The sequence below is a fragment of the Podarcis liolepis genome (genome assembly GCF_965112155.1).
Source record: "Podarcis liolepis genome assembly, chromosome: 10".
Classification (NCBI taxonomy): Eukaryota; Metazoa; Chordata; class Lepidosauria; order Squamata; family Lacertidae; genus Podarcis; species Podarcis liolepis.
This window is the reverse complement of record NC_139562.1, coordinates 31250339-31263051: the sequence shown is the minus strand read 5'-3', so window position 1 is coordinate 31263051 and position 12713 is coordinate 31250339. Positions and strand designations below refer to the sequence as shown.

At 42.0% G+C, this 12713-nt stretch overlaps 1 protein-coding gene across 3 annotated transcripts in view; it reads left to right on the top strand.

Moving 5' to 3' along the window:
* The window catches only part of MRTFA (myocardin related transcription factor A), an 80934-nt gene that overhangs the window by 15630 nt on the left and 52591 nt on the right, over positions 1-12713 (top strand). For all 3 annotated transcript variants that reach the window (XM_083462286.1, XM_083462284.1, XM_083462285.1), the window contains one exon: positions 538-799. The gene's annotated coding sequence lies outside the window, so the exon portion shown is untranslated. The remainder of the gene's footprint in view (positions 1-537; positions 800-12713) is intronic.

Below are 12713 nucleotides of genomic sequence, written 5' to 3'. Positions count from 1 at the left end.
CATCAGAGACTGCTGTGTTTGTAAGAAGAGGCCCAGCACAGCTACACTAGGTCTTGTAATGCATGCCTGAAGGCTATTCTGAGCTCTTGAAAGTTTTCTATAAGGATTTTGCAATTTGCCATGGAGTTTCGGCAGGGCAAAATTAGCTTGTTTCAGGATATGCTGAGCCTTTCCAGAGCCAAACTCAGCAGTTCATTCAGTTCCTAGTTGTTAATAGTAGCTTGTTTCCTCTTTTGTTGTGTATATAGGCTTATTTGATTATATTACACCTTTAAACAAAGTTAATGTATCCAGATTACTCTTATGAATGTGACTTTTCTGAGGTATGAAATGGAAGAAGGAAGACATTTCTAGCTGCTTTGAGCTGTAGATGCTCATAGGTTTTGTATGCAGATTGTTTGTGCCTATTTATTTTGAACTTGAAACAACGTGGGGGACCCTGCAAAAGAGCTACAGCTAGAGAAGAGGCCTACTTCTTGGAAGGTAGAATAATATATATATATGCCATTGTTCAACTCTTATATGTTCTGTCTTCAGGTTGCCATCACGAAAGCCAAAGTGGATTTCTCCGGAGTGCTGTGCCTGCCCCCTTCCGTCGCTGCTGCAAATGGGCTGGACGGAGGAGGGGCCGGCGAGAATGAAGATGAAGCAGTGTTGGTGTCTCTTTCGGCGGCACCAAGCCCCCAGAGTGAAGCTGTTGCCAATGAGCTGCAGGAGCTGTCCCTGCAGCCTGAGCTGACCCTAGGTCTCCATCCTGGCCGGAACCCTAACCTTCCTCCACTAAGTGAGAGGAAGAATGGTAAGTGGAACAGTAACAGTTCATGCTTTGTGCTTCGTCCCTGACAGTCTTACAAATATTGAAGCAGGCTGTTTTTGTACAGGTTTTGGAAGTGATGCAGCTTAAATTCTTACCACTGCAAAAGAATCACAGTCAAATTTGCCTATAAATTGTATAAATTATTCAATGGGCAGTAGAGGGTAGTTCTTAAACTAGTAATATGTATTACACTCAGCAGTTTTCTGCAAGCTGCAGTTGATTGGGATTGGAAGTAACCTGACTGGGAATGCCTTCCATAGTTCACCCCAAAGGAACATAAAATTGCATATGGTGGCAGTTCTCCAAGTAGTTTTGATGTGCAGTTGTGTAATTGGAGATCCATATCTGATGGGGATATAAAACCCAGTGCCATTAGTACTAACACTGAGCTTTGTTATTGCGAAGGCAGGGTTGTTGCCGTGGTGGAGTATTCAAAGCGCTATAGAAAAGCCAAATATTATTAGGGTTATTTAGTGTGAGGGCTGGACCATGTTATCCCAAGAGAAAAGCTAAGAATCATTTGCATGCTGTTTCCCTCTCTGGGCTGCCATTCAGTCAGCAGATCTTGAGTAGCCATGTCAACTTGCCTTCTCACTTGCTGCTGCTGCTGCTGCTGCTGCTGAACATCTGGTCAGTCTAAATCAAACACTTCTCAACCATAATATGATTGTGGAGGAGGTGACTGACCTGGGGTCAGTCTTGGGTGGGCATGCTCTACTTGCCTGTCTTGGTACTCAGTGCAGCAACAGCATAGGTTCAAGGGTTTGGGGACAAGGGATTCCATTCCTCTCCCTCACAGAGGAACCAACCCACCTCAGCCAGATGTGAGGGTTTGTATCTGGTGTTGGGTCAGAGAGACAAATAGGGATCTTGTGGGTGTTTACCCACTTGCTGCCCAGCTGCCTCCCTTTCTCAGTTGGTAGAGGCAGTCTTGGTGTAGTATTGGAGAACAAGAACAATGGGTTCTGGTGGACTTGAATGTCCAGCTTTGGTCAGCCTTGTCTAGTCTGGCTCAGGACTTCTTTGCCATTAGAATAGAGTGGGCTGTCTGAATACATCATGGGCTCAGCGTATTTGCAGATCTGGTTTTTGCTACAGAATAGATTGGAAGTAAACAAGTGTTTGAAGGGGTGAGTGTCACATGATTTTCATAAATGGATCATGATCTGGTGAGATTTGGCTTGGCTGTGACTGACTCCCCCTGCAAGGTTGGGATCCATTGGGTTGGTCCACCCCAGAAGGTGATCTCACAAGCACATCTTTAGAAACCTAGTATCTGGAGCAATTTTGCAGTAACTTTAGAAATGAATTTTATGGGCCACATAGAGCTCCTGAGGGCTGTAGTTTGCCCACCTGTGCCATTATTGGTTTGGGGAAAACTGACCTGATAATATATCCAGAGTTTACATCTGTCTTCATCTTCAGTTGTACAACAGGTAATTTGGGATGTATGATAAAAATAAAATGTAGTTACAAAGTTAGCATGAAAACTGCTGTATGTAATACTACTTTTAAAAAAAGCATTTGGCTTTACAGATTTAGGAATATATAATTAGCAGTGTATTTTTACTGAAATTATATAATTAGGAATAGATAATTAGTGCTTTTATATTACAATTCCCTATTGAATTCTTAAACCAGAATGTGCAAAGTAGCATAGGTACAGGTAAATGTTTAATTTGCCACATCATACACAGGTTTAGCCATGAATGTTTGCTGTCTAGGTGTGATCATTTCCTCCTCATTTTGACCATAGTTGTAACTCTGATAGTGCAGTGTAAGTGGGCTGCAGTTCATTGTTTAAACACGCCTAGCCTTATCAAATTGGCTCTGGAGTAAACCTGGTGCTGAATGTATGACTAATTCTTATGCTGGGCAATGGAAAGGATATGCTAGCAGTGGCATGAGGTAGTCATTACAAGGGGCAGAAAAAGTTAACTGTTATTGTTGTTAAGGATTCTTCTGAAGGATTCTTCTGTTCTCAACTCCAGACACAGTCTGCTGAGTCAGAATTGAGTTTACTTAATGTGCTGAGTAGCCTCCCAGGAGGTTAACCCTCAGTGTGCCTTACATTGCACACGTTTTTATAGAAAAAATGTATTTACACAATCTTTTACTAGGAAATGCATACATTTCAACCTCAAAGTCTGAAATGATTACATTTGCATTTGTCTGTAATGTGGTTCTCCTTGTAATGTTGATGTGCCTGGTAGTTCTGCAAATTGAAGAACAATCTTGGCTCCACAAATATGTATGAACTCCATTTTCTTAGTTACCTAGTATGATCATATATTGCTGTAAGTTCAATACCTCAAGACTGGAAACATACAATATGTTAATGAGAATAAATACCATATAATTTCAAAACTCTGTGTTACAAACAAAATTGGCAAAAATATATTTGGTTACTAAAAGAAAGCTGTGCTCCAGGAATGTCAGTACTGTATAGCTCAATGAAGATGTCAAACCTGTATGCAGTAGCTTTGAAAAAGACAAATTCTATGCCAGGGATCATTAGCAAGGAAAGCAAGCAGAGGGTCACCTGTTAAGGATTGTTGTACAATTTAATATGTGTAAAAATCAATGCCCAATAACCCAGTGTTTCCCAACTGGTGTTCCGCGGCACACTAGTGTGCCGCCGGACGTTGCCTAGTGTGCCGTGGGAGGGAGGCTGGCGAGTCGGGCTAATCCTCCGGCCCCGCTCCCCCGGGGAACGTGCCCCGTCATCCGCTTCTGCCTTGCTCCCTGTGACAGGAATTCCCCAAACTGCATCAGCATCTGCCGCTTGCCCAGCAGCCCCGGCGCTGCCTTGCGCCCGGCGCCCCCGCCATCCTCGGCGCAGGGAGCGAGGGGCGCGCAGGCAGGCGCTGCCCGGCGGAGCAACGGCTCCTTCCGAGCGGCTGGCAGTGTCTGGGCATGACTGGCCTCCCGCCTGGTCCCGCGGCGGCTGCAGACGCGGCCGAAGCAGCGCAGGGAAGGAGACGCCCGGCCGCCCAGCCCAGCCCCGCACGCTCCCACTCTCTCTCGGCGGCCGGGGAGCGGGGCCAAAGCGGGCCCCCACCTGAGTGGCGGCTGCGTGAGCCAATAGGCGAGCTGGGGCAGAGGGGGAGGCGGGGCTCCGGAGAACAAAGGAGGGAGGGGGCACCCGGGAGAAGGGGGCGGGGCGGGAGGAGCGGGGAGCGCGGCGCTGCGCCCGGGACGCCCCAGTTCCGCCGGGTTAGAAGCCGGCGGCCTACCTCTGCTGGCCGTGGAAGGCAGCCGGGTCTGGGTTGCGCCCCGAGAGTGGCGGGGTCCGCGCACAGCCTGCCCTCCAGGCTGGGAAGTGGCTCCTAGGCTCCGCCTGAAGCCACGCAGAGCCCGCAAGGCGCCCTCGGCGCAACTTGGCCGGGGCAAAAGGCGAAGCTCTGGAGGGAAAGGCGGCCGGATTCCCCTCCTCGGCGGGTCCGGTGGTCTCCCGCCTCCTCTGAGGAAGGGTCTCTTCTTCAGCTTTTCTGATCCTTCGTGGCCCCGTTGGGAGAAGCCGAAATAAATAATGGCCGTGCCATTAAAGTTCTCTCTTTTATAAAAGGGATCCTAATAGAATCGTAGAGTTGGAAGGGATCCCCAGGGCTATCCAGTACTGTACAACCCCTGCAGTGCAGGAATCTCAGCCATAGCATCCATGGCAGACAGACATCCCACCTCTGCTTAAAAACCTCCAAGAAGGGAAAAACCTCCCGAGGGAGACCATTCCCCTGTTGAACAGCCCTTACCAGCAGAAAGTTCTTTCCCATGTTTAGTCAAAATCTTTATTGTAACGTGAATCCACTGGTTCGAGTCCTACCTTCTCTACCTTCTATGCTGTTACTATTTTTTTATTTTTTTTACATAAGTAAAAAGTGACCTTTCCCCATCTGGCATGGTGGTGTGCCTCGAGATTTTTTTCATGAAACAAGTGTGCCTTTGCCCAAAAAAGGTTGGGAAACACTGCAATAACCTTCCACCTTAGGACAAGTCCACCATAAGTGATATAAGGTGCCTTTGTCCTTGCAGCCTCTCTAACACATAAAAGAATGGTTCTGATTTATATAACTCGGCAGGACCAAAGTCGAAAGCCATCTATGAATGAGCTTTAATCCAGCTGAATTCAGGTAGACTTGGTTTGGACTGCAGCCTTAACGATTTTGCTTCCTGGTAGCAATATGTTTTCATGCAGCTCTCAAAAATAATTCTTGTATGCTATTTTTTTATTTCGTAATTTTGGCTTTCACTTGCAATCAAATGATCACATCACCATTTCCCTGTGCTTCATCACTTGTATAGCCGTAGTCAACAGAAGTTGTAATCTTTCATATGTCCTGAGGCCATAAAGCTTGCGATTGTATCAGTCTGGGTCTGTGTTGGTTCTTTCACATTCCTGGCTGTTCGGCTCTCCAGATTGTGCATTGTTAGTCACATAACTGATCAGAAGAGACTGGGTAGAACTTGCAGTAGCTTGTTAATCTGCATTGACATGCATAGCTTAGGAGTTTTCACTGTGTAGAAAAGGAGCCCATTCTGGAGAAACTCAGCTGTTGGGAATGTACGGAATTTCAGTCTTGAGACACTTCATGAAATGAACTTAATGCCTCAGGTAATGGAGAGTTTCCACTCAGCTATACAATGTTTGGGGCTCTTTCAAACACGCTGTGAAATTCTGGACATATTGTTCTGGAACTGGAACTTGTCATAGCTAGTGCAGGGTCAGTGTTTAGTATACCTAATAGTTTTTTCAGCCTTTGATCCCCAGGCTATTCGTTTTCAAGAGATCCATGATGAATGTTGCTTGCAGATGTGAACAGTATGCATTTAATGCTGGAAAAACCCACAAGGATCTTTGTGGAAGCCTGACAAATAATGAAGTTGCCTTGATTCAGCTTGAATCATCAGATAATTGTGCCACAGCACCACCAAAAGTCAACAGATCTAAATCAAGTTTTTTCTCTCTCATTTCAGTTCAGACCAAAGGAAATTAGATCATAGCTTTGCCCTGCATTTTTTGTGCCCATGCAGCCTTTCCCAGACACATTATGCAAATGAAACAATGTGCTGGTAGAATGACAATGAATACATTTGACAAAGATTTGGAGGTCTATCCAGAGGTATATACTGTGCTTTCTTTCTTTAAAAATGTTTAGGGGTACTCTCATTTTCCTACGCATATTGAAATACTACCCCTCAGTGAGGCCAAACTTAGATTCACAAAAGGTTTAGGTGTATTCGTACCCCCCAGAAAAAAAGCACTGGGTGCATAGAAGCATAAGAACTTGAGCAAAATTTAGTTTGTATATTTGAATAAACAAATGGGCAACTGGAGCATGTTGATTTCAGAACTGGAAGGAAATGCAGCTCTTCTGTGGTAGCATTTGTTTGGTTTCCACCATGAGAAAGGATAGCCTAGCAGACTGCCTCTCCCTGGTGCAGCCAAAGCCAATCTTTTAAGATCTGAGAAGCTCCTGCTCATCATTCCATGACCAACGTGGAATGCCCGCTTTGAATAATTCATGAGAGGAAGACAGTAATGGCATAATAATCTTTTTTTGTGTGCGCTGCTCAGCGTTATTTGTGAAATACAGTTGCATTTTCTGTTGATCTTGTTTCAAAGGAAAATTTGTTGAATGTTTTATTTTTAATGTAAACTTTGTAGAGATTTTTAAGTGGTCAAATTTTTAATAAAACTTCATCTGACTGATGCCTAATTGACTTTTAGATTCATTAAGTGATACTACAATAATATAAGGTATCTTCTGGATATCTATATTTATGTTAAAATACACTTGCTTCATGCTCTCCCATGACAATATACACACTCTGTGTAGAAGAAGACCCATTAAGAGGCTCTTATTTTGGTCCCGGTGCACTCAACCTTGTATCTGAGAAACTTGGCCTCAAGTCCCATCTTGGCTTCTGTGCTTGTGCCAGCTTTTGATCCAGTTGCAACCTCTTGGCCTCAATTTGTTATATTTAAAATGGGTGTAATATCAGCTTGCAAGTTAGATTTGTATAAGGGTGAATACAAATGTTATGAAATGTGCAACAAACTAAAAATGTGATATAAATAAGTGCAGTGTCAATAATTCCTTTTCAAGATACTGTGTATCATTGTGCAGCAGTCACTTGTGTGATAGCAAATTTATTCCAGGATCTCTTTGGTTTGTTCTGGTTAGTGCCCCCCAATTCTGAAGGTAGTAATAGCTTTAGAATTACATTTATGCTAAAATTATTTCTGTATTTAACTTTAGCAAAGAGTAACAGTCTATATTAGAGTCAGTTTGAGGAGGGGGAATCTTGGAACAAAAGCAATCGAGTAATCACAACTACACTATTTGAAAAACAGCATTCTTTTAAGTGCTGTGCACAGCACAGAATATTCTGAGACGCATTCATAATGCTAGAAATGTTTCAAATGTCTCTTTGGTTTTTGTGTCGTTTTAAAAAAGCAATCCATGGTTTCAAGAAATTAAATTCATGAGATATAAATTCCTCCAGAAAGAAAGCACATTTAAAAAGTTAGTATTATACTATAACCTACTAAGTTCATAACTTTCTTTGTCTAGGAGAACTAGGGGGGGGGGCAGTTGCCTTAATACATTTATTTTATACTAAATGTTTAAATTAGCTGTTGTAATAAACTTAAAATAAATTTCATCCTGGAGACAAGAAATAATGACCAGGTAAAATGGGAGTGAAATCCATTACTACATTTCTCAGCCTGATTGTCTCATCTGTAAATATTGTTGGATGCAACATGTGTCAGAGTTATTGTACTTCTTGTGGGCTGCAATTTTCAAGCTATGTGAATGTTTCAGTGTAGAGGGTCATGTGGGTGTACTAATTCCTGGAAGAGAACTCCCTCATTGGTATAGTCCTCTGGGGAATTTAAGAGTTCACATGCAACCTCCTCTTCCTTTCTCAAACAAGAGGGATTGTGCAAGGAAGCTGTTCACAGAAGGGAGTTCTGAAGGGATCCTTGCTTGCTGCGGCTCGGATCTTTTGGAGTTTCTGTAGCTTGATTTTGCATTGTACCGGTAGAGTGGATAACCTTGGAAATGCACAGAAAAATATCACTTCTTAGTGACAGTCTATAAGGATTTGCTTTTAGAAAGAAAGTCTCGGATGAGTCTGAATCTGCAATCCTTCCTGTATTTTCATAGTTTCCCTTGAGAAAAGGATTTGGTATGATTCTGCTGGAACCAGAAACAATATTAATGGCAGTTCAATCAGGTAACTTCCCTTTAGTTAAACAATGTTAATGTGCAAGCAGTACCAGGATCTGGGGAGTGGAATAGAATGCAGAGGTGGGTTTTTTAAAAAAAATAAAAAAGGTTGTATGTATTTCAACTTGGAGATTTCCTCCCCCATAAATTCAAATGTTTGAACAATGAGATCACTTCTCTGAATTTCAAGCAAATAGCTGCCAAACCTTAGGTTCTTTAATGAAGTAAATTTGACTGGGAAAGACTTCTCTCCTGATTACTGGCTGTGAGCATGCAGGCTACAGGTTTTAACTTTTGAGGAGTTCTGCAGGGAGCACTTGGACTAATCTTTGGGAATTTGCTTCTGCTTTTTATCGAATTTTGCTTCTACAAAAATTGTTTTTTTGCTTACGTTTCAAATTCCGCTTATCTTCATTGTATGACAGCATGGTTAGTAAAAATTCTTGTAAAGATCCACTCTCATATGATTAAACTGTGTGAAATGAAGAGATTTGATACCTTTACAAAGTAAGGATGTACATATACAGTACCTTCCTCCTATAAAAACACTTGCAGTGGAAATTGAGTGCATGCCCTCTTAAAGTTAGGGATTGTCTAATGTGTTGTCTAATGGCAATGCAGTCTTCTCATGTTTACAAGAGGTCCAGAGAATCAACTCTCTGTGCTAGTGGAATGTTTTGTTCAGATAACTCCTTAAGAAAGCTGTTATCCCTTGCAAACTGGACAATTCCTACTTTCTTTTTTTTAAAAAAGATGAGAGTGGAAATACTATAAAAGTCCCAGTTGCTCGGGGTAGGGTGGGGAATTGCTTTCTTTACTTCGTTCTTTCTAAAAAGTTGTTAGGGTCTGCAGCCAGGCTAGTCCTTCTAGATGTTTATGGATCAGTATTAAAACACAGGAAGTGAAATTTGGAACAAAAGGACAATTTTTAGAGAGTGATATACTGTGATGATCTGTGTTGGGATTGATGGCTCCTGTTGGGGCATGTAGGAGAGGGATTGGAGCAGGAATAGCAAAGAGTCTGTCATTCATTGTGGATTTTTAAAGGATTTTTTAACAAGACCTTTTGTATGTGCCACAGGATGTACTGGAGGGTGCACTGGCAATCCCAAACTAAGCCGTGGCTTGTCTGAACATGTTGTCCAAACCTATCCTCATGGTTTAGCTCACTCCAGAATAACCAAAAACTGTAAACCAAGAACCAACATTGGATATGGCTTGTGGCTAGTCTGGAGAGAAGTAAACAATGAATTGCAGTTTGTTGGACACACCAAGCAATGACAGCTTAACAGAATGATGGAATGAAGGGGCTGTGATCCCCTTCTCAAATGACCACATGCTAACACATTGTAATAAGGCACAATTTGGCTTAGCTTGATGTGTTAACTAGGCCAACCTGAGCCAGGAAACTATGGCTTAATTCCTGCTTGCAATCAAGTGTCTGATCAGGGTTCATTAACCTGAAGAGAGCCATACAGTTATAGTTTGAAGCTATGTGTGTTTAAATTCTGTAACACTAGTGATTTTTAAAAAGAATATAAAGTAATTTTTGAATCTGGCCCTCCTCTCTCTCAACCATTTCCACTGGAAATGCACTGAAGTCTAATGCACACTATTATAGGATGGTGTATGAAACACAATTTATGAAATTATTTGGCATTAAATATTTGCTGAAAGCTACTTGCTTTTTTTAAAAAAATCCTTTACTAAAAACAACTTGAGTGCTGTAGCTCTGTCAGTGTTCGGTTTATATGAGTAGATAAGTATCCGTAAACCTTGTTGCATGTGATCATATGTGTCAGGTTCCTTTTTTCTATTTTAAAGAAACCAGTTCCAGTTATTTAAATAGATTCTTCTACACACACACACACACGGATTTTTCTTAAGTTCACTTCCTTTCATTTTGTGAGTGTGCTGTCCTAGTTTGCAGCTTCCTCTGCAGATAAACTGGAATTGAGGTTTTCCCCCTTCAAAACATTCCCAGCATGTCCAGTGTTTGGGATGCATCTATTTTTTAAAGTATCTTGGTTCCCAGAAAAAGAACTACTTAAGATTTGTCTTTCAAACTCTGTTTGGCTGATGTCATAAACCAGTTCCAGCTGTCTTAGATTAAAGCAAATGCTGATAGTGAAGAGGGATTTCCATGGCATTCTAAAATAGGATGTGTGGGATGCACACTCAACATCCATTGTAGCTTATGAGGCCACTGCTGCTTAAAAAAAGAAGTGTGTGCGTTTATATAGGCATAAAATCACAATATGAGTTATGGCTTAAAACAGGTGTGGGGAACTGGATCGGGCTGGCGGGCCGGATTCTGATGTTTCCCACACCCCATGGGCCACTTTGACAAGTGGTCAGGGCTACCCACCTATTCTTCTTTGGCGATCACTTGTAGCAGAGTAAGATTGTCTTCCCTGAACACGGTCTTAACAGTGAGTCCGTAAGTGACTCTAGAGGCCAGTTCTGGATCCACACGTCCTTCCACAGTCAGTGGGGACATAGGTTCCCGGGTGGGAGTTGATCACAGTGAGGGTTTGCCAAACGTGCCTTCCTCTTAGCATGTTTTCTCCCTTTCGTCCTGAGTTCGAGTGTCTTCAAAGTCCACAACACCTTTGGTAAAGGCTGTTCTCTAATTGGAGCGATTGCAGGCCAGTGTTTCCTAGTGTTTCCTACCTTATTTTAGATTTGCCTTGAGAGAGTCTTTAAACCACTTTTGTTGACCACGAGCATTACACTTTCCATTTTTAAGTTTGGAATAGAGTACAGTGGTACCTCGGGTTAAGTGCTTAATTCGTTCCGGAGGTCGATTCTTAACTTGAAACTGTTCTTAACCTGAAGCACCACTTTAGCTAATGGGGCCTCCTGCTGCTGCTGCGCTGCCGGAGCACGATTTCTGTTTTCATCCTGAAGCAAAGTTCTTAACCTGAAGCACTATTTCTGGGTTAGCGGAGTCTGTATCCTGAAGCGTATGTAACCCGAGGTACCACTGTACTCTGTACTGTCAGCAGGGGTGCCAACTTGAATAAAATATTTTTTTTTGGGGGGGGGGAGGTAAGCCCCACCCTCCATAATTGATTACAAGATGCAGCACATGCAGAGCATTTGAATGGTAACGCCCATCAATTTGGTGGGGGGGCTGGCCCCCCTCAAATTCTTTATTGGAGAGACTGAAAAGTAGGCAGCTATGGTGGGAAGTGAGCATGCTGATTGGAAGTATTTACTGTTTAGGGAAGCTTTTAATGTTTGATGGATTACTGTATTTTAGTATTTTGTTGGAAGCCACCCAGAGTGGCTGGGGAAGCCCAGCCAGATGGGTGGGGTATTATTATTATTATTATTTATTATTATTATTATTATTATTATTATTATTATTATTATTATTATTTATTGGCAGTTAAGGGAAATAAATGCACATTGACAAAACATAGCCAGGGCCATTTTTTTAAATAATTATATTTATTAAAAGTTTAAAGATGACAGAAAAAAGAAAAAAGGACAACAATAAAGAAATTAACAGAACATACATTACAATACATAAAAAGAAAAACATAAAAAGACAATACAACAATACAGCAAAAAGAAACAAAAACACTAAAACACACATCCAATATTCCATATCTTTACCTTTCATTTACTTGTTTCATCGACCTCCTCACACCTCCCTTTTTTGTATTCTAATTCAATTTAGCTATTTCAGCAAATCCTTTCCATCTTACTCAATTTTTGTTCTATGATTTACCTTAACCTAATCTGACCTTAAATTTTACACTTTGGCCCATTAACAATCCATTTTTACTTAATTCTTTATAACATTTCTGCTAAAGCCATGTAACTTCATTCCAGCATCCTTCTAACATTCATTAATTTTGCTATATTTTTGTAAATATGCTTTAAATTTTTCCCAATCTTCTTCCACCGACTCTTCTCCCTGGTCTCGGATTCTGCCAGTCATTTCTGCCAATTCCATGTAATCCATCAGCTTCATCTGCCATTCTTCCCTGGTGGGTAGATCTTGTGTCTTGCCAGGGCCAGTTTTTATGAAGGATGTCTATTAATAGTTATTAGCCTCAATGACTATGTTCTGCCTTCACTGTTCGAGGCGCTATGCTTCTGTATACCAGTTGCTGGGAATGAACAAGTAGAAGGTGAATGCTTTTGCACTGAAGTCCTGCTTGTGGAATTCCCACTTGTATCTGGTTGGCCACTGTGAGAACAGGGCGCTGTATTAAGTGAGCTTTTGGTTTGATGCAGCAGGGCTTCTTTATGTTCTTAAGTGTGGTACCTTGAGGGGTGATTAACTTTCCTCCTCCCCACAAGGGTAGAGTTTTCCCACCCTTCCATTTGCCTAGTTGTGCCTAGTTGTGTATGTGGCTGAGAAGCAAGGCTTGCTGGAAGCCATCTAGTGAGTTGATGTGTAGGAGGCAATTCTCTTGGCACTTAGATGCACTTTTGAGGATATGTTACTTGAACATGTGCAAGCTTGTATTCCATTCTACTTCACCCCCAAGAGATAAAAAACTGTCTAAAAGGAAACAGGTTGTCAAGAATAATGAATAGCACACTAATAATAACAACTTAATTTTTTGTAGACGACCATGCTACCAGTTGTTTTGTGGGTGTGGTTTTGCATTTTGCTCTTAAGGTATATACCACCTTAACTG